This window comes from Lissotriton vulgaris, chromosome 1_1 (assembly GCF_964263255.1).
Source record: "Lissotriton vulgaris chromosome 1_1, aLisVul1.2, whole genome shotgun sequence".
In the NCBI taxonomy this organism is placed as follows: Eukaryota; Metazoa; Chordata; class Amphibia; order Caudata; family Salamandridae; genus Lissotriton; species Lissotriton vulgaris.
Window position 1 is genome coordinate 443,921,367 of NC_141685.1, and position 22,075 is coordinate 443,943,441.

A 22,075-nucleotide genomic window follows, 5' to 3' on the forward strand; every position below is an offset into this window, starting at 1 on the left:
CTTTAGGGGCGACCCTTGGTGGAGTTCTAGGTCACCGTTCTGAGATTAACATAGTTCGTGGTCTACTTAGTCGGAGCTCCCTCCCTTTTGACGCAGGGAATACCCTTCTCTGGGTAGCTCAGTAGGATTTTGGAGGAACTTGGAAGTTCAGGTGGAAAGGTGTGGGTGTGAACAGTCCTTATGGTAGGTCGGAGGAGGAGGGGATGGAGCAGGGCCAAGCCGGGAACAGATCAGGGGGACGGAGGATTTGAGACAGGCGGGTCCATAACCAAGTTCAGAGAGCGGGGACCTTTTGGCACACGTCGATCATAGAGCAGGGGCTTCAGGTCAGCCCTTTCCTTAGTTTTGTCTGAAACAGTGCCCCGTCCTGCGACTCCTTACTGCTGTGGTCTCGCCTCGGCCTCCGTCGCTGATGTTCCACGATCCGCAGTCAGGCCGCGTGCTCCCACATCCGGTCTCTTTCTCCTCCGACAGTGATACCCTTGAATGAGTTTTTAAAAGACAGTCTTTAGAGATTTTGCAGAAGAAGGTAATTACATAAATCTATTTCTCTCCCAACACCAAGCAACTGGGGTAAACACTCGCTACATTTGAGATTTTGCAGCCAACGTATAAACAATTGATGATGGGTTTGCTGGATTCCTTACAACTTTTCCTTTGTGGCTAATTCTTTGGCGTTTTGTTGGTTATTACATTCATTCGTAATAGGTACGAGGTCTGGTACCCATTCATTGCATTCGTCTATTACAGTAGATGTCAGTTCTTCTGGTAGAGACCCATTTCCCTAGTACGAGTCTTGCAAGGCTAGGCTGGTCTTCAGGGCTTTGTATTTTACGAAAAAGTGCAACGTGCTATTCACCATAGTCTGATAGGCATCCTTCTAAGGGATGAACCTAGGCAAAACGACTCTTCATTACATCAAAAACATCCTATTTTCAACAAGGTTTACTGCAACAAGTTCTTTCGATTTTCGATCTAATTTTAACTTTGCACACATCTTCCTAACTTTCTATATAAATTCTCGCAACCTGGTTACTACAAAAACTCGGGGGGGGGGCTTGCGATAATTATTAAACTTATCCTTGGGGTGGGTGGGGTCTTATGGAAGGCAATTAGGAACACAGCGAATTGGAGCAAGGGGCGTTTTTCAGGTTCTCGTTCAGGGCAGCTGATACCAAACTGGGGGCATTTTGGGAAGACGGGGGTGTCTCGATCATTTCTTACTGCTTGGGGTATGGAGACAATTTGGAGTGGGGATGGTCGCATTACCACAGACATATTTTATCATAGAAGCCACTGACAAATAGTTCCCTGACTGTGGGTCAAATTTAGGGAACCTTAGTCGTCTTACCTGTCCCTTTCCTTTTGGCCAATTTAAATTTCATCCATATTTAGCAGAAAAGGAGAGGTAGTAACGTGGTACCGATACAATTTTATTTAGGACGAATTTGTGCAAATACTTGTGGTATTTGGGGCCAATCAGGAGGTGCACCAGGTTCGCCAATTAGGTGCCAGTCGCTAGGAAGAGGGAAAGTGTGGAGGGGTGGAAGAGTGAGAGAGAGAGAGAGAGAAAGAGAGAGAGAAAGAGAGAGAGAGAGAGAGAGAGAGAAAGAGAGAGAGAGAGAGAGAGAGAGAGAGAGAGAGAGAGAGAGAGAGAGAGAGACAGACAATAGGCCAAACAGTACACGTGTGACATGGAGAATGACCGTGTATTGTTTGGGCTATTCAGTGCGTTACCCAACGTTAGACGTTTCGGGTCTGTGTTAGGATGTAGAAAGCATGCAGTTTTGGGACGGAAGAGCATTAGGTCAGGTACAGAAAGATCGTGCATTGGGTAGGGCGTCTTTTTGTGTCGTCTTGCAGCGTTAGTCCGTTTTCATGCATCGGGCGTGACGTGGCTCCAGATCCTTTACGGTACCCTAATCAGGACCCCAATGTAATCTGCAGAGGGAAAAAGGGAGGAAAAAAGGGGGGGGGGGGGGAGGACAACATTCGAACACATCAAATGTACGGGCACGAAAGTCCTTTACTTACCGCATACTCGTACTTATCTCTTCGGGATATAATCCCTAGGGTCTTGGTTTCTGAAGTCAAGGGGGCGGGCAATGTGATAGGTGGTTCACGGGGGGGGGGTTCGAGGATGGCATTAAGGATCGTGTGTAGGGAAACGCTAAAAAGAGGAATCAGAGGTGCCTAGCGTGAGGTACCCGGTTTTGTAGATGTATCCGGTCATCGGGATCCCTAAATCATTCCCAAAGCTGTGATGTTCTAAGGCATATCAGTTCTTCGTTCAACCCTGTACCTTAGTACCTTCGACCACCATATCTTTATAACATTTTATCAATCACACCGCTTTACTTTACCCATTCTCAGAAGTCGAGGTCCTTCTTCATACGTTAGTTCCTGAGCTTAGTCGCATATTTTGGAGGCAACGTATCATCCCTTTGATTCGGTCATCAATCCAGGGCCGAACAACCATTTCTCAGATAACCTTAAAAAGGAGCAGAACGGTTGCGCACAGAAAAACCCTCCCACTGATTCCCACATTTACAAAAGTATGTGATGCCTATTCATAGTTTTGAAGACCTTTATTTGCATAATCATTCAGTACGTAAAATGTGAAGAGTGCAATCATATTTTGGCCGGACATGTCGACGATGGAAGCACATACAGTAGGGGGTTATTTTGTGGCACAAGAACATGTTAAAAAGGGCCTAATTAATTATTTGCAAGTAACTAAAAAAATTTCATTGCATGATGAGGGATCAGGGGCATTTCAGTTCATCAATGGAAACACAGTCAAGCTCATTGTAATCACATTTCCTAGATGTATACCGTGGGTGTGCATCATAAGCGACGTTATGTACCAGTTACAATAAATATCAAAATAAATCGTTCATTGAAATCAACACTTTTACGGAACCCCTTTCGAATGTTCGCCAAGTGAACCCTCCTCCCTTTTTCATCGAGTACGCAATGGTTCGTATATATATCTTAGTACATCAAGTTTCATTAGCTAAGGAACACCACGAGGCATCCGTTAGTTCCTATTGATACCGGCGCCATTTTGGGCGAGGCCGGTTTAGTCCGGAAGTAGCATCAGGGGCAAAAATGTCCCCGACGATTGGCGGTTGGACCAGGGTCCCTTTCGGCAGTTCAAAAAAACTGTGCTAACAGAGGGGCTGGCGATGTGGACCGTCAATCAAGAGAGGGAGGGGGTAGAGTCTTTCTTACCGGGTCATGTTGATGTTCAGCCGGAGCTTACTCGAGTTAGTTAGCCCATAATGTTCCTGGGTGGTTCAGACGGAAGCTGATGCAGACACGAGAGCACCGCCATCTTGTTGCTGTGCCGTGGTTATTTCATTTGTGATCAATGCAGCTGTTCCCCACCGGAAGTCTGAAGGGGCTGAGGGCTCTTGAGACTTTGGTAGAATCTTCAAAGTCGAGGGGATGTTTATCGATGGTGGGGGCTTGCGCCCAGGTGGGCAAGCGCCCGAGTTGTAATTTCGGACAAAGTTTCTCCAGCGGCCTAGACCCGCCTTCCGAGGGCCCAGACGCCAATTTGAGACCCTGCAGCAGCCGTCCTTCGTCGTATCTATCAGGAGTGGAAGAAACTTCTTGTGGTGATGAAAGACAGAACATCATGCTGTTGGAGCAGGACATTTTGGTTCGGGGCGCCAGGGTGCAGCAGTGGAGCCTTCATCTGGGGAGGTGAGGGAGGCTCGTCTGTGCCGTCTCCCTCTCCCGGCGCATCCCACGCCGTCCCTTTGAATCAGGGGTGCACATGATGACCACCCTACACCCCTGATTCCGACTCTTGGGGGACCATTGTACGTCCGGTGCTCCGTAAATATACCAGTCGGGCGTTGTATGTCTTGTGCTGCGAAAATATACCAGTCGGGCATTATATGTCCTGTGCAGCGTAGGTATATGGCCGTCGCCCGGCTGGAGGACATCGGCGCCGGACCAGGGCAGGGAAGCCTCCTACCTGTGGAGGCGGGAGAGGCTCGTCCGCGTCGCCTCTCCCTCCCTGCCCACCCTGCATCCGCTTGATGGAGGAATTCGTGATGGCCGGACCAGGAGATACGAGGGAGGGGGTCATTTGCATCCGCCCCCTCCCTACTCGTGGCCCGGGGGACGCCATCCCTGGAAGGGTAGTATGGGAAGACCATTTCATTGCCTGCTTTGTGGAGCCTCCAGTACCTTCTCGCCGGCGATCTCTTTTGGCCCATGGCTGCTGGCAGGCCCCGCCCCACACGTGCTATGTGTTTCGGGTGGGCGGGACCATCGAACTGTTACATTTCGAGGACTTCCGGAGTGAGCATAATACGTTTTATATTTCTCCTATTAGTACAGTTTGTTTTAGAGAGTGTTCTACTAGTTATTCTATTTACCGTTGGTTGTGTGTTTTCTTTACCGTAATTAAATCCTAAATTATATAATAGACGCTTGGCTTCCTTGAGTCCTTTCTCTAACGGGGGTTGTTTACACTGGTCTGTAATTGTGTTTGGTTTTCAGAGTGGGGGAGCAACAGAGAGCAATCAGTCCCAGAACTCTAACATGTCGTTAAAATTGGTCTGACGAAATCTGTGCCATCGAGCATAATCAAACGGGGTGGTTCTGTCTGTCCTGTCTGCACTAGTCTGATTGGTTTTTATCTCGCGCCTTTTCCCTTTCTGTCGGCCTGTTCTTTCTGTCGACCCTCCGTTCTTACCTATGCTCTGCAGAGTCGGGCATTGGGTTTTCCAGTGCCCGAGACATTTACAGAAAGCACATTGGTTTTGTTTTAAATCTGTTCGTCCTGTGCATAGTGTCGGGGGATTACCTTCGGGTCGTTGTGTCCCGGGGTTGACTTGTCGGCACATCCCTTTACACCGTTCTCTTTTCATGTCTACTCCTCTGAACTGTGCCATCGCTGGCCCTTCCCTTTGCCTACTAGACGTTTGGAGGGTTGTCCGTCGTGTCCCTTCACCTTTTCTGAATTCGTCGCCTTCCCTTTGTCGTGTGGCTTCTTTGCGCCACATACCGAGACTATCGAGCATAATAGGTGTTGTTTCATTCCTACGAAGGGCTATTTCTACCGTTTCTATTTTGTCAAGATCGAAGGATCCTCTCAGTGGCCACTGACTTTCTCGATCCTTTTTCGTATATCTATGCCACAGCTCACTATAGGCTATAGCGATCAATCCATGCTTCATGAACATGTCCTTATTAGGGGTGCCTTCCAGTGGAGCCGGATGGTTCATCTCTAATAAGCGGTCCGGGCTAAACAGGCTACTAACCAGTGGGGAGAAGACAGGCATGACGGATCACAATGGGATAATAGTCAGCCCTACCTATCTTATCGCTGCGTGCAAAGACTAGACAGAATATTTCTATTCTACGTTGTTTGTACGTAGTGAATACCTCATGAACCAATCTTGAGCAATCAATGTTAGGTCAAAAATAAAAAATCAATATGGTCAATGGGGAGAATAAGTAAGCTCGCAAAGGTTCGCGTCACCTACCCTTTCACTATCTGCAAAGAGGGGACCTATTCTTCCCTGTTTGCAGACAGAGAATCTCCAGAAAACAATCTATAACAGTTAATCAATGGGGGGGGGGGGGCAATTGTTCAATGGGGGAGAAAGATAGGTCCGACGGGTGCGTACCTATCCTTCGCTGTTTATAAAGGGAGAGCCTGTTGTTTCTCCGTTTGCAGACAGCGAATCTCCAAATAAATTAACAAAAAGTAATACTAGTATTTTCTCATCAATTATCAATCTCTTTCAATTATCAATCACTTTCGCAATTCGTCGTGTTTACACGACCTTACCCGGACCGCATGGACAGTTTCTTGTCTTCCGAATCCAGCGCCCGATCGTCCTCTTCTCTTCGTACTTCTCGTGGCACTCCTGATGGTTCCCAGTCAGGACCGCAGATCACTCGAGAGAGGTCTGTTCGGAACCAGTGAAGTTCGGATGATCGGCTGTCAGACGAGGGTCTATCGGACAGGGTACCTTCCGATCGTTGCAGTCGTTCACTCTGTCGTCAGGACCTCTCCCACTGGATCCACGAGTCGCTGATGGGCCCCACGTTTGGGACGCCAATTGTTAAAAAGGGTTTCAAAGACAACCAGTAACCAAAGACCCTTTTATGTTGCCCGGCGGTATCGCCTCTATGACCCACCAATGTTAATCAATGAAGAAGCAGGCGCTGGAGACTGGAAGGCAGGAAACGAGGATTTTATTCTCTCCGGAGGAGAACACATCAATTCAGACAGCAAGTATCGTCACGAGGTGCTCTAACCATATCTCTGAGGCCTGGCCTCTTATACTAGGGTTTATGACCTTTATTGCACATAACACATTCTCGCAACACTTTGATATTTGAAAGAACATCCTCGGAATCTCCCCTTCAGGCCCGTTCCCACATACATTTACAGTTGGATTCCCCACCCCGGTCACAACAGGTGATGGTTGTCGCACAGCAGGGCATTCCGCCGATTCACGGAATGCATGGGGTTGATCGGATCTCATAGGGTGGGGGCTTTGATCGGCTCGAGGGTCTTTTGATGGGGAGGGGAAGCTTCCTACTGTACGGGGTAATAAACAGTATCCGCAGGGCCAGGTGGCGGCCTGGGAACAAGGAAGACAAACGGGGACACAGGGAAAGGGGGTTTGCATCAAAAAGGATCTGAGGCCATGAAAGGAATGAGGGGGGGTGTCGCGCTGGGAACAGGATGGGATTCCGTGGTGAAGCTGCGCTGAAGAGGGGTTTATGACCCAAGGCATGAGAGAGCGGGGGTTGTCAGCGTGCGGGGGGGGATGCTTGCGAGGTTAAGAGAGAGAGAGACGCGCTGGCTATCAGCGAGGGGCAGGGAGGCCATGGTGCTCAAAGTGGCTGCCGCTTACGCGCACGAATGGGCTCGAAAAGGGGCAAGATGGCGCCGATAATGTTCACCAAGCTTGTATTAATTTTCCACACCGCGATGGGGAGCAAATTTGCTCCTTCATATGCAGGACTCTTCATGGGGTGGTGGGAGGAGCACGCTTGGGGCAAATATGCCTCCCCATGGATGGACATGATTGTCTTCTGGGGGAGGTATATTGATGATATCATTATGCTGTGGAAAGGGACGGAGAACCAACTTACTGATTACCACATGCATTTAAATGACAATCCACATAACGTGCAATTAACTATTAAATCCAGTAAAGTAAGTATTGAATTTCTGGACATTCTATTTTACATCGAGGATGACAAGATACAAAGTACATTGTACCGTAAAACCACCTCTTGTAACAGCACTTTGCATGCTTCTAGTGCACACCCGAACTCAGTGATTAACAACATCCCGTTCGGGTTCGCCGTAATTGTAGCACAGAAGATAAATTCAGGTAAAACATCAATGATGTAAAGGACTGGTTTAGAAAAAGAGGTTATGGGGACACAGTATTGAATAAAGCGGATAAGAGAATACAAAAGGTCTCTAGAAGTAGCACCTTGGACAAGCAAAAGAAGATAGTGGGACAAAGATCTGATACATCAAGCATTGCTTTCGTAACCCAATATACAAATAATAGCACAAATGTTTTCAAAATATTGAAAAGACATTGGGGCTTACTAGCTGAAATACCTAACCTCAGGAATATTGTCACAACCACCCCTAGGGTTACATTCAGACGGGGGAAAACTCTTCGCAACTTGTTGTGCCCAAGTTATCCTATAACCACTAAAACAAAGACATGGTTACCCACCGCACCGAAGGGCTTTTACACATGCAGTAATCGCAATATATGTCTTTTGGGCAAAAAAAAAAAAATGAAGAGCTTTCAGTACAACACTACAAAGGAGTACGAAATAAGACATTACCTTAATTGTAACACAAGCTATGTGGTTTATGTAATTGGTTGTGGATGTAATAAAATCTATGTAGGTAGCACGGTACATCCACTGAAATCAAGAATTCAAGAACACGCTCGAGCACACAAGAAATTTGATCTTAAGTATCCAATGACATATCACAGGAGAGAACATCATCAGAATGATAATAAACTATGGTTCCATGGTATTGACCACATTCCCCCACACCCTCGAGGGGGTAATCGTGAGTTATCATTACGCAAGAGAGAGGCTTCATGGATATGTCGTCTCAGATGCCTTGAAATGGGACATAATACAGACGATGAGATGCATTACCATCTACAATAATGTCTATGATTCCTCAAAGACTCATGTATTCCTTTTGCTCCTTGTTATAAACAGTTATACATCTTTTATGCTCTCTCTGATCACAATAGGGCATGACAACCAACTGCTTATAAGACGCAACACACTATTTTTAGTTAGACTTAGTACCATTTGCATATCTTGGTCTGGTTTCATCTATGACCAATTCGTATTTTTCAATCAATTCCTATTATATCCTTATGGTAGAGACTTTTCCTCCTAGCTGTTTATATTGATCAAAGCCCCTTATATCTTGGCACTTGTTTAGGGCGGCTGCCCTCAAGTCTACAATTGAGGCCCCCCCTTCTTTTGTAAATATATCTTTATTGACGTCGTATGATACTATTTGGGGTTCTGATGGTTCACCTCTCGATTTGTGACTCCTTTGTGACTTCTGATTTTTATTTGCTAAGGGGGTTAGTTTTGAAACACTGCTTATGGTTTACAGTGGATGGAGTCCGTTCTTATGGGGACACTACATGTTTTTCAATAAATATACCCCTTTCTTAAGTCCCGTAATAGATGTTCGTTGTTGCTGGGGTCAAGACTCTTCATGAATAGAGTATGATGCTCAGCATTTTTAAATCACATGCAGCTTTATTTTTGCTTGCGCGATATATCCGGGACATTGTGTGCCCTCAAGTTACATTTGAAATATAGAATGAGGATCATTTAGATCAAGAGCGCCGGTGGGTATATGTATACAGTAGGGTGGTTCAATATGGTTGATTTCTTGAGGTAATGCGATAAACTTTTGCCAGTGTTAAAATGGCTGCGGCATTGACTATACAAGCCCACTGGTATCTTCGGATAACACGTGATCTGTTGGGACACGTGGTATTCCATGTTTGTTTAAATATACTGCGTCTCCCTGCACTTCCGGGTAAACAGTGGTGGCGGGTTCTTTTGAACGAGTGGAGCGTCGCGGTGTCGGCTAATTTCGCACACAAACGAGGTAAGAGGTCCGACTTGTTTCGCATCGTGGGGTTATGCATTTCCATAGCAATTGGGTATTTTTGGTAATACTGGGCTTAACATGCTTGTGTAATTTACATCTCTCGTCATCTTATAAGTATTCAGTCTTGGTAGAAAGTGATGGGACTGATTAATAATCCTTGCACCGGCGCTCGTTTTGTAAGGGTTTTAGAGCCCGTTTTGATACTTTTTTGTTATCTACATGTTCTACACGAGATAACAAACTTATTTTATTTGCGTCATGTGATCATTGATCTATTTTACGTTGATGCTGACTAGATCTTCGGCACCTCTAAACCAGCACATATAGTATTTTGCTGGTCTTAGAGATATACAATTTTTCTATCTCTTTTTTACTATTAATTTATCACATGATTCGCAATACATTGGCCCTTGGTTGTGCCAAACACTGGTTTCCATGTGCTCTCACCATTGTTAGATTGATTACAAGACAAGTTGATTCTTTTCTATGAATTCGGCCATGAATTAATTAATATGGCATTATAGTTGATTTGATAGTTTTATCCTATCTCACACATTTATCAATTACCATTTTGAATTTACCACACAGGTGATTACCTGAAATTATTACTTGGATTTGGATTACATATTCCCCTGGTTACATATATATGGAAATACACGTGAATATTGGTATCTTGAGGATATGACACTAGGACTCAAGGTATGCCCGCTTGCTCATATTACTATATTTGTGCATTGCTGCGCTTCTATTAGTTTCTATTCTATTCGTTTTTTTCTATGTCCTTTCCTTTTCTAGTTGACTTTTACACAATGGATAAAAACATAGGATCATTTTAAGAATACAATCACCTCAATACGGGAAATTTTTGGATTTACGTTGGTATTATACCTTAAATACGGAGTACGAGTAACTTGTTTTTGACAAAAGGATATCTGGACAAGACCGGTTTCGATTTAACATCGGTACGTGATATTTATGTATACATATGCTTCGGCCCTTTATAGTTTACATTAAGTACATGCCCGATAGTTGGGCATGATGATCCAAATATATTCTACTAATTTTGGACATGCTTGTTTGCTCGCTCTTGGTCCTCATTATGGGTACAATGTGCATTGTGTTCTTCTGTTTCTCTTTTCTTATCAAAGATGATTTAATCTATGCTATGCTCTCTGGTATCTTTTTCCATCAAATACGATTTGCATCCTAGGCTGTAAATCAACGTATTTGAGGATGAGCACATTGGAATTTCTACTAAGCACCATCCTGCCAAACAGAGAAACATACCATTTGGTTGAGATTGTATTTATGTGGATAGAATGAGTCTTGGTTCCTTTTTTTCGTACTTAGAAATAGAATTGAGGATATAATAAGATACAGGTGCACTGATATAAACATTGCGATCAATAAATGGAATTGTATAGACCAGTTTTCCAGTACACCTGTATGTTTATATTGAACATATTTTATGTGTCAATTGTATATATATTTGTTTGACTGTTTTTATATGTCTAGATGTACATATATAGTGGCTTTACACTTTCTTTGTCTTGTATGTTACAAATTTGTCTTTTTATGTGTTTTAATATTACAGCCCGGAAGAAGTTCTGTTGTACAGAACGAAACGCGTCGGCTGGCTGTCTTCATTTTTTCTAAGGAACATTAAATAAGCATTGAAATATATATCAAGACTCAGTGTGTCAATAAGGACTCTAAATTTGATATCTTTGGCTGTTTGGACTTACTTTTTAAGCGGTGCTATTCTAAATTCAAGTAAAATTTCTATTTACCCTATTGTAAGGGTGGTGCTCTTGGACAGAGGGCACTTTTGGAATTGGCACGCAGAGCGTTAAAAAATTGTTGGTTTGTACAAGCGTTAGGGTTGGTGCCTTTTCTGTTGCTTCATGGGTCCACTGTCCAGTAAAAGTGTACAATAGAAGCGTACAGTCACTTTGGCAACTTCATAGTAATGTCAAAATAGTACAAAATTACTCCTCACCACAACTCTAAATATACACCGGTCAACTGCACCATCACAGAACCTAATATAGCAATGTCTCACATGCAAATAATGTGGGTTACATGTACTGCTTTGCACCCTCAGATTGCACACAATCTCAAACAGATTTTGGCAATGTCAACAGGTCTGGCTTCAATGTCAAGTTGTATGGTCATGTGAAGAATATATATATATATATGCAGCGTGAACAAGGGCACTTGTGCTCGAAACGTGTCGCTGATTTTGGTTCTGTGAAGCTAAAATAAATAACATCATTTGCTGACTTGGTGGTCCGTATCCTTTTTGTTGTTGGCGTGGAGGCTGTGACCACGAGCGCAGAGCAGACAGAGGAGGAACTTTGTGCTCTCATATAGATATATATATAGTTTCTCGTTGTTACAGCCAGTGATCAAGGGTGGGATAACGCCCGAAACGCGTTTGGCATGTAAATAGGCGGCAAGTGTGTTAACCCCCTCATATATATATGTATCCATATCCATATCCAACAAAAAGAGTTACCCCTACGGAAGAGCCCACGACAGGTAAGTGTTGCTCAAATCTTATTTAATGAAGGCTGCAACGTGCGGGGTCAGGTATTCCACGCATATTTTTCTCAAAGTCTTAAAAGCCTGACGCGTTTCGTGAGAAAATCACTTCTTCAGAGGCTTAAGAACAAAAGTACAAGTTTCAGGTGCCTCAATTATAATCCAATCTCCTCGCCACAATGGGCGTAGCCGCTCCCCCGGCATTCTGGGATTTGTAGTTCATTTGTACAGCTTCAGTGAGCCGGCACACAAGCTTGTTACTGTATCACCAATTAATCCTCAGTGGGTTGCTGGAGTCTGTTCACAACACACGCTGCACCTTTCTGCGTTCATCATCAGCGCCTGTCCCCATGTCGCACATGTCGGTAGGCATTGCGTCGGTCCGTTTTGCTCGGCAGGGCTCTTTCCACGGCTGCGTGTGTTTAAAACAAGGTGCGCAAAGAAAGACGCTTTCATTTCCCTCACATCACTACGCCGCTGAAGAAGGGATTTTACTCTCGAAACGCGTCAGGCGTTTTAATTCTGGATCTGTGTTGCTGGGGAAGGCGCATGCTAGCAAGATGCGAGTTTGAATAAACGAGCTTAATCTGAACTCCATGTGGCTCCAGTCAATTTGGGTTCCTGCACTGTGTGTGTGAGTGTATAATATATATATATATATACATATATATATATACACACTCACGTGTAAGAACACAGGCCACACTCGCGGGGATCCAGGTCAAAAGCTTTATTCACTCACAGCATGCTAGTATAGCCTGGAGACACCGGAAAAAAGTTCATAATAGTCCTGTATCGTCTCTTGTACATCCTGACGCGTTTCGAAGGCTCCTGCCTTCTTCTTCAGAGGACGACGAACTGTATGCAGGAAAACTGCAGGATACACCTTACTTTAATTTGAAGAGAATATATATATATATATATATATATATATATATATATATATATATATATATATATATATATATATGCTGCAAGAGCTCGTCTCAGTCTCCACGAAACCAACAGCCACACAAGCAAAGACGAGGTAGACCCGAATAAGTGCTTCTTTTTTTATTTAGTTTTTAAAGTGCAACCGCATCAGCCACGATATCCATATCCAAGAGCTTCGAGGTTGCAGACGTACCTTCGCAGGCATTAAAACATGGAAACCAATCTGGCATCACAGGAATCCTTTTATTAATATGCCGACGCGTTTCGAGGCTTACAGCCTCTTCTTCCCAGGCAGCTGCTGAAATGCGGGTAAGATTTCAATTGCTTGCACCTGTATTTAAACCGCCCCCAGTGGGCTGCATTCGCTGCTTTTCATTAATGGTGCATGCAGGTACTTGTGGTCCTTTGAATACATTATAGCGCTAGCTGGACCCGAGGGGTATCAGAGCGCTTCACAACAAGTACAGAGGCATCAGACAGACATTGAGGACGAAAAACATGGCATGGGGCACAGGGGCGAGTACAGTCTGAACAATAGCAGCCAAGCGCAAAACAGGGCGGAAAGACATAAGCAAGACAACAAGCTCTGGGGTCACAGAGATAATGGAACTTCAAAGTCCAGGTGGAGTTCTAGTATGCTCCAGAACGCTCGAGGAAGAGGACTTTGAGTAACTTCTTGAATTTCGGGAAGGATGCCGTCATTCTGATGTGTGGGGGGGATGGAGTCCCAAATCTTGGGAGCATTACCCGCAAAGGATTTGCTAGATGTAGTGCGTTTCTGGGATTTCAGAGGAATGAGTAGGAGCGAGTGGGAGCTTCTGAGGTTTCTAAACTGACCGGCCCTTTTGAGCGTGTTGGCCAGGTATTCAAGTTTGCCTGTATGCAGGGCTTTGTGTGTGAGGCAGGCTGTACGGAAGCTGGCTCGTTGGTCAATAGGTAGCCACTTCAGATCCTTAAGAGCTGGGGTGATGTGCTCATATTTCTTTGTTCCCGTGACCATTCTTGCTGCAGCTTTAGGGTAGAGGTCAGAGGTCCCAGGTGCTATTTGGCTGTTCCAGTCAGAGTAGCAATGCCGTAGTCAATTCTGGAGAGTACCAGAGCCTGCGTGGCCTGTTTCAGTTCTTTCGTGGGGAGGAATGGTTTCAATTTGTAGAGAAGTTTAAGGTTCAGGAAAGCACTTTGGCAGTTTTTGAGTTGTGTTCTTTCATGTCCAGTTTGGGGTCAAGGGTGATCCCTAGGGATTTTATGGAGTTCGATGGAACAAGAGCGACGTTCAGGGCATTTAAGGCTTTGAGCCATTCTAGAATTTGGGGGTTTGCATCTTTGTTTGAGATGAGGAGCACTTCTGTTTTTTCTTCATTGAGTTTGAGGTGGTTGGATGAGAGCCAGAGTTGAACTTCAGTAAGTGTGTGGTTCAGTCTATGGATGTCTGTGATCGATGTGGTTTCCAGATAGAGTTGTGTGCCGTCCGCATAGAGGTGGAAGGGGATGTTGGCTTTCCTTAGAATTGAGGTGAGGGGCTCCATGTAGATGTTGAAGAGTTGTGGAGAGAGTACGGACCCTTGAGGGACTCCTCTACTGATGGGAAGAATGTCTGATTCACAGCTTTTAATTTTGATTCTTTGTGTGCGGTTGTTGAGAAAGGAGGAGAACCATTTGAGGACAGTCTTTTCCAGACCCGCTCTCTCTTGGAGGACATTGAGTAGCAGGGCATGATCAACTGTGTCAAATGCAGCCGATAGGTCTAATAGGATGAGAAGGCTGCATTGGTTGGAGTCGAGCGACATGTGTAGATCGTCCAGGACATTGAGGATTGCGGTTTCTGTACTGCAGCCTTTTCTAAACCCTGATTGGAATGCGTCGAGAAGATACGTGTTCTCTAAGTGCTGGGATAGTTGAGACAGCACACATCTTTCCAGAATTTTAGATAAGAGTGGAAGGTTCGAAACTGGTCTGAAGTTGTTCATATCCTGGGGGGTCAAGGCCCGTTTTTTTTTTAGTAGTGGCATGACTTGACCTATTTTAAGGCAGTCAGGGATGGAGCCCTCGCTCAGAGAGCTGTTGATGCTCTTGGCCCAGATAGGGGCTAGAGTGAGCTTCAGGTCTTTGGTCACTCTCGGGGTAAGCTGATCAAGGGAGTGGGTTGAGGGTTTGGCGGTGGCTATGAGATTGCTTATCAGTTCAACCTGGATAGGTTGGAAGGAGGACCAGCGAGTGGTTGTGGTTGCTGGTCTGAAGTGGGGAGTTGCAGAGGAGAGGGGAGGGAGGAGGGCATAGTGCAGAGTGATCGATCAATTTTGGCAATTTTTTCGTTGAAGAAGCTGGCAAAGTCGTCCCATTGGGATTTGGATGCCACCATGTTGTCTGTCACAGGAATGGATATTTGGTTCCTGATGATGTTAAAGAGTTCTTTGGGGCGGTTTTTAGCATTGTCAAGGGCCGAACAGAAGAAGGACGACTTTTTGTTCTTGATATGGTTATAGTAGATTTTGCGGGCTGCCTTGAGTTGGTCCCGGTTGGGGGAGGAGGGGTTGGACCTCCAGGTTCTCTCCAGGGATCTTAGGTGTCTTCTTTCTTCGTTAATGTCTAAGGAGAACCAAGATCTAGAGGGGATGCTTCTTTGTTTTTTTAGTTTCCTCAGTGCCAGCAGATCAAGGACGAGCTCCAGGTTGGAGTGATAAAGCGAGGTGAGTTCTGTGGTTGAGAGGAGTTCCGTCGAGTTCGGAAGGAGTGAGCTAAGACCCTTTTCTAGTTTGTCAGGGGGGACTCTCGATAAGTTTCTGATCCATTTGGGGGAGGTTTGAGTGGGAGAGATGGAGAGTGCCGAATGATTGATATGAAAGAGGATGGCGTGATGGTCTGACCAGTCCACTGGGATGATGTGGTCAATTGAAATTGTCTTTCTATCCGCGATGATTGCATCCAGGGTTGCTCCTCTGTGGTGGGTTTCCTCTGTGCAGTGCTGGGTCATGTCAAGGTCTTGTAGAAGGGTGGTGAGAGATTGGATGAGCGGGTTTTTTGTAACATTCCATCTTAGGTTGAGGTCGCCCAGAATTATTCTGAAGTCGCTGTTGAGAGCGGTTTGAGTGATCAGATCCGTCAGCTGAGCGCCAAATTCGGAGGAGTTGCCCGGGGGATGGTAGAGGAGAAGGCATTGAAGTGGAGGGTGGTGAGGTGAATTGAGGTTGACCGAAAGGCATGCAAAGGAGTTGTATATGACGGAGGGAGATTCAGTGATGGAGAGGTCACTTTTGCGGATAATAGCTATTCCGCCACCTTTATGTACAGGCCTGTCTTTGTGTATAATTGAGAAACCGGGCGGCACCAGCGTGTCCATGATGGGGATGGATAGAGTGTTTAGCCATGTTTCAGTGATGAAGGCTACATCCAGGTCGTGGGAGAGAATGGTTTTGGCTATTTCTGTTGCATGTTTGACGGCGGATCGACAATTGATGAGCATACAGTTGATTGTGGGGGTCGGCATTAGAGATAGAAGTAGCTCTGGGTAAGGAGGAGAGCTAGGATGGTGGTCTGGCAGCTTTTCGGAGGGGCGGGTCCCTCCCCACTCCAGTGATGACTTGAATTGAGGAGAAGGGTGAGTGGTAAGGGGGAATTGCTTGGGCCGGCTGATTAGGAGGGGTTTCATAGGAGGCGATGAGGGAGCTCGCTTCCTGTGGCGAAAGGGAGGGAACAATTCTTCTAGGACTGTCAACTCGTGACTCAGTCCTGGGTTTGGAGAGAAGAGGCCGGGAGCCTGTGGGGGGGCATGTACCCAATGTGAGTAAGAGAGTCAATCCTAGTGGGAGGCGGCTGGAGGTGGGGAGGTGGGGAGGTGGAACGTCCGGGGAGGGAAGCTGGAGTTTCTCTAGGAAGGATAGGGTTTCCTTCAGGCCAGAGATCAGAGTAGCGATCTGGGCTTCTAGAAAGTCCAGGCGCTGCGTCAGTTTAAGTGCTGGGGAGGAGGGGGGCGGGTGGGTGAAGTTGGGCTTGGCGTGGGAGGGGTAATGGGGCAGGGCATTGGATGGGGGGGGGGGGGGGGGGGGGGGGGGGGGGGGTCCCAGGTCCAAGTTAGATTTCGGTCGAGGGAGGACTGGCGGGGGAGAGGGGGTTTGGGGCGAGTTACTGTTGAGAGGTATGATAGGAGAGGGAGGCACGGAATTGGCTTTAGGGTACTTTTGAGCGAGGGCCGGGTTAGTGGAGGGGCTACGGGGTGAGTTACTATTAGGGGGGGATAGTCGGATGGGAGGATCTGGTTTGTGTTTAGAGTTCGAATGGGCGGGGGCTAGGGAGGGAGGGAGGTTGCGGTCCCTTTGGAGGAGGTGGTTGTCTTCACTAAGGGGGCTGGTGTGAGCAGGAGGATTGAGTGTTCGCGCAGGGGGCTGTGACTCGTGGACGAAGGGGGAGCTGGGATCTCTATGGGAAGGAGACTGAGAACCTGTGGTGGTGTGGGAGACGTGGGGGTTGGGGGGGAGGGAGGAAGTCGGAAGGGTAGGGGGGTGGGGGAGTTCTGGAAGTTTGGGAGAAGGGGGAGGAGGTTAGGGGATGTAGGAGAGAGGGGAGTGGGGCTGGGTGGGACGGATGACTGGAGACGTTATTAAGTGCGGGGGGAAGGGATTGTTGGGGTGATAGGCGCATGCTCTGCGGTTTAGACGTTTGGCAAGAGTCATAGGGGGTGGCAGGGCGCGGCTGTTGAGGGTAGTGAGCCGTGGCCGTCTTAAGAGTGTGGAAGAGGGAGTCGAAGAACTCTAGGTTGTCGTCTTTCGCCTGGATTAGGATGGTGTCATTCACGAAGATGGTGATGGAGATGTCTCCGGTCAGGGACTCTTGGTTCAGGGGGGGAGATAGTTAGTTTCCGGTTGTGTTCTGAGAAGGTGGTTTTGGAGACAGGGAGGAGTGAATTAAAGGTGGTGACCCAAACGTCTGGTCGGGTGGTGTGGAAAATGAAGTCCATTTTTCTCAGCCCTCTCGTTGGGCATTGGTAGGTGTCCACGATTAGGGTTTCGGGGTGTTGTCTAATTAAGTTCTGTTTGAAGCGCTTTTTGGCTTTGAAGGAGAGGCTGTTGGGGAAGGTAATGGCGTAGGTGTTCCGTCCAAGAGGAGATAAGTGGTTAAGTGACGGGCCGGGGTACATGTCTAAACGCAAGGACGGAGGCATTGTGGTAGAACTATGGGGTGTGGGGACGCTAGGTGACTGAGGAGAGCGACGTTACCAGTGTATGGTGCCCTAGAAGGTTGCCGCCTGTAATGATTGAAGCGCGGCGCGGTGGGGGCCCAAATGGGGCAGTAAAAGTCGGGAATCACCTTTTGTTGTCTTTAGTTTTGAAGTCAGGCCGCCATCTTGGAAGCAGGCAGCCCGGGTTGGACAATCCTCTTTTCGTCTTTAGATTCGGAGGAGGGCCGCCATCTTGGAAGCAGGCAGCCCGGGATGTGCGTCGCGTCTCTTAGGACCGGGGCGGGGGCCACGACCTCCCTGATACGATGTTTGTCTTAATCCCTATTATTGTTTTTCTGCCAACTGCCCACACCTTATTTTGAAGATCACAACATCTCCTTTAAAAGAGATAACCCTGCAACTTAACAGTAACTAGTCTCCTGTACCTCGTCTAATACTACTACATACTATGTACAGGAATTGACTAAAGAGCATACCTAACTCCTATTCATTTAATCTACCACATGCAAAGCTGGAGTGAATGCATGGATTGGTAACCTTAAGAGCACACGACTAATCCAGTAATCAACAATAATCACTGGGAAAGAAAAAACGAATCTTGGGTTCTGGAGCAGCATGCTGCCTGGCTTAAAGCACTTTAATGCCTCATCAAAATATAGTATATGCTATATAAATGCAACTACAATACAACATATAACTCTCCTGTCCCACACTAATACCATAACACTCAGTAGAATGCACAGTCAATTGTAGTGTATACAGGCTGCAATAATAATTCCTTTATACTACTTGACTTACTTAAACTCACATAAGACAAAACTGCTATTGGACCTTCCACCATCCAGTACAGAATATAGCAAAATAGAAGACAGATTGATTCTGTGTCCAGTCATAAACTGAGATATGCGCTTGCCTTTCTGCTCTCTGATGCTGCACCTACAGCATTAAACCAGCCATCACCAACTGAACAGGCATGGAATAACAGAAGAGATCTGCAACCCACCTTGGCCAATGGAGGACTCATTTAGTCCACTACTGCAGGTCCTAACAAGCTATATACTATAACCGCTTTTTGGCGCCTCACAATGGCAATCAGATATTGGATGATATTAACAAAGGCTATCCCAATAGATCTCTGTATTGTTACTCCCTCCAACCTACACCTGCTCAAAACACCAAACTTTAAACAAAATATCTAAGAATGTACCACCAAGGGAAGGATACTGCGAAGTGTTCCTTATGTCATAAGTGCTGCCATAAATGGACCTGCAGAGCTGCTTAAAGCTGCCAGCTTAAAACTATAAACTGTGTGCCTTTCTCTCACATCTCTCCATTTATCACAATGCTAAGTACTGTCTCCTATAGAACAATAACCGCAGGTTGGTGGTCATCATGCACATCATGAAAACACTTCCCACATAGGAACACAGATGACAACACATTTCCAAACACACCCTACATGGTTTAGCGTGCGCCCCATGTAGACTAAGTGCTTCAGCGCCCCACACTGGGGTACTTAGCGCTATATAAATGTTACATTACTCTGTCACTGCACAATTATTTAACATGCATCACCTAGGAAATTTGGTAATATCTCTTCTGCTTAAACATCGAAACACCATTTCTGATGCATAAAGCTTTCATACTATTACCTATATATTTGAGCTCCATGGCCCCTTTAATAAGTGCTGCATAGCTTCTGGAGTTAAAGAACGCATAGATGTGCAACACCGTGCATAGATCCTCAAGCCAAATAAAAGATAATAGCTTCTGTGTCCAGTCACAAACTGCAATACGTGCATGCCATTCTGCTATCTCATGCTGCGCTTATGCAATTATGCAGGTCCCTGCCAAGCGACATAACTCCTATATCACCCACGTATATCATGCTCTACACTCTTTTTTCTACATCTCCAAAAGGATGAGCAGCAAGGAATAATGCCTACATTTAAACATAAATATGATCATTTTAAACACATCCCCACCAATTCATTTCTGTACGTTACAAAAAACAGGAAGGGTAAATACCCTTCATCTTACAAAATGTCCACATAGATTAAAAAAAAAAGTTAACAAGTACGATGTGACAAAAATATCTACGTACAGCGCTCTGGAAAAGGAACACCGGACACCTCAGATTATGCACAGTTTTTTAACAACTATGCCATGCATAGCTGCAAAGTGGATGATTCATATGTGGCTTCGTCAACCAGCCATGGCGGTTTAGCCAAGAGCACTTCACGTTCCCAGAATCCGAAACGAACTACATTAACAGCAAAACGACATGCCTCACAATATAAAATGGTGTGGGCTAAAATGTCAGAACAGGCTAATCTCGCAGTGTTGGCACGAGAGACAGACCAAAACGTACCGCTGAGTTCGTTGGTTCTTTCCTTCTTGAAAGTCATACGTACCTATGACAGTTTCTGCTGCGCATCCACCTAACGTCCGTCAACTGCGTGCCCCCCTGCTCTAATAGTGGGTAACTTTTGCTAGTTTCGCAGGGATGGTGAATAGCATCAGCACCAGAGGTAGTTTGACACCCTTGACACTTTTGCAAAGAGGACTAGTAATGGAGAGAGTTCGTCCGCCGATGAGAGCCACCCTGCCAGACAGTACTACTGCTGAGAGTACTATTAAAGCCAGACGAGCAAACTTAAGATTGCGAGATCCGTTTGCCCTGCACCCGATATCAAATTCTATGTCAGGACAGGAGGCTCCGATTATGCTTAGTCTCATTTCTTTACTGACACATAGCAGCCAATCACAATACAGTAAAGAAAAAACAGAAAACAGGGCAACCATAGAGTACACCCATAGTATATAAACAGTCTCAGAGGTAACCACTTCCTCTTTCTTTGCTGCTCCGCAGCCAGTTAAGTCTATTTATCTTTTCATGCTAATGCTAATGTGACTATTGTTATATATTTCATTGTGCACTTGCCTTGTCTTGCGCTTCTTACAGCCTGCGCGCGGCTTGTGCATGCTTTAATTGCCTGGTTCGCCTTTCGGTGCCGGTATTTGTTAGTCCGACGTCCGTTTCTCGGCGCGTTTGTTGGGAGCGCGTGGCTCGCCTCCCAGTGCCTGGCCGTTTGTGCCGGTCGCTTTTGGTGGAGCGGGAGTAGGGGTCCGCGGCTCGTATTGAGAGCGCGAGCGCTCTCGAGCCGGTGTTGTTTCAGTGGCATTGCAGGTCGCGCATGCGCGCTGCTTTATTTCCGGCTCGAGGCGTTTCTTCACACGCCCGCCTGCCGGTTGAGTGAAGGACCGCTGTTTTCTCTGCGCTCAGCCCACAGCCCTGAACTTTTGACCCCGCTTGACGCCGGAGCTCAGGAAAGAGCTTCGGTTGTATCTATTTGTGCATAGGCTCTGCCTAGAGTGTTTTGACGGCAGGCTTTCTCCCTCCACATTTGAATTGTTTTCTTTACTCGAGTTTTACCTCAGTGAAGCCTGCTTTTGGGGTCACACTCCCCCATTACTGGTATCTCTGGTACCCCATATATTTCTACAGTCTTGTGGGCATTGACTTTTGCACGTTGTTGCAATGGCTGAATATTATGAAGAGGATGAAGACTGTTATTTTGAGGAGGAGGAAGATACTTCTCTTGAGTATGACCTAGTGGAGGAGTTGGATAAAGGTGTTCAGCATTCCGTCAACAAGGCTCTGGTGAGAGCCATTAATCCTCTTAAACGCCATCTTAGTGAATATGCCATTCAACAAGGCTGGTTGCCTCCTTCGCAGAAATCCGCAAAGTCTCCTGCTAACCCCCACAAATTGGATTTTCAGAGACTGGCGAAGGTTTTATCGTCTGACAAATCCAGGTCTTCTATTTCTCTTGGTGCGGAGGAGTCAGACCATGGTCAAGCCTCTTCAGGTCATGACTCTCCTCCTAGGAAACGTCTCCGCAAAGAGCATTTTGTTGACGCCCTTGAGTGTCCCCCCCTTCTCAATTTTGAACCTGAGGACATTATCCACCCAAATTCCACGGCATGGCTTCCCGCTCCAGCGGTAGCAGCTTACCTAGAGGCGCATGTTCGCCAACCTTTTGACGCGTCTGTTCGCGCTCGGCTGCGCTCAGAGTGCCCGAGGCCTGACCTGGCAGACCATATTGCTGAAACACCGGAGGTGGACCCTATGATGGTCACCTATCTTAAGAAATATTCTAAAGACCCCAAGAAGGGCTTGGACTGCTCCTGGCGGTCTTGTCAGGACAAACTTATGGACATGTTGGGTCCCTTATCCAAGATCCTGGACCTTG

General features: G+C 46.3%; 1 protein-coding gene across 4 annotated transcripts in view; it reads right to left on the minus strand.

The window, feature by feature from the left end:
* TM2D1 (TM2 domain containing 1) overlaps window positions 1-22,075 on the minus strand; it is a 289,363-nt gene that overhangs the window by 221,814 nt on the left and 45,474 nt on the right. The window contains exon 1 of one of the 4 annotated variants that reach the window (XM_086953306.1): window positions 20,234-20,518. The exons of 2 other annotated variants lie outside the window; for them this stretch is intronic. The gene's annotated coding sequence lies outside the window, so the exon portion shown is untranslated. Of the gene's footprint in view, window positions 1-20,233; window positions 20,519-22,075 lie in introns of those variants that run through there. One more of the 4 variants, XM_086953290.1, reaches the window with a different exon arrangement.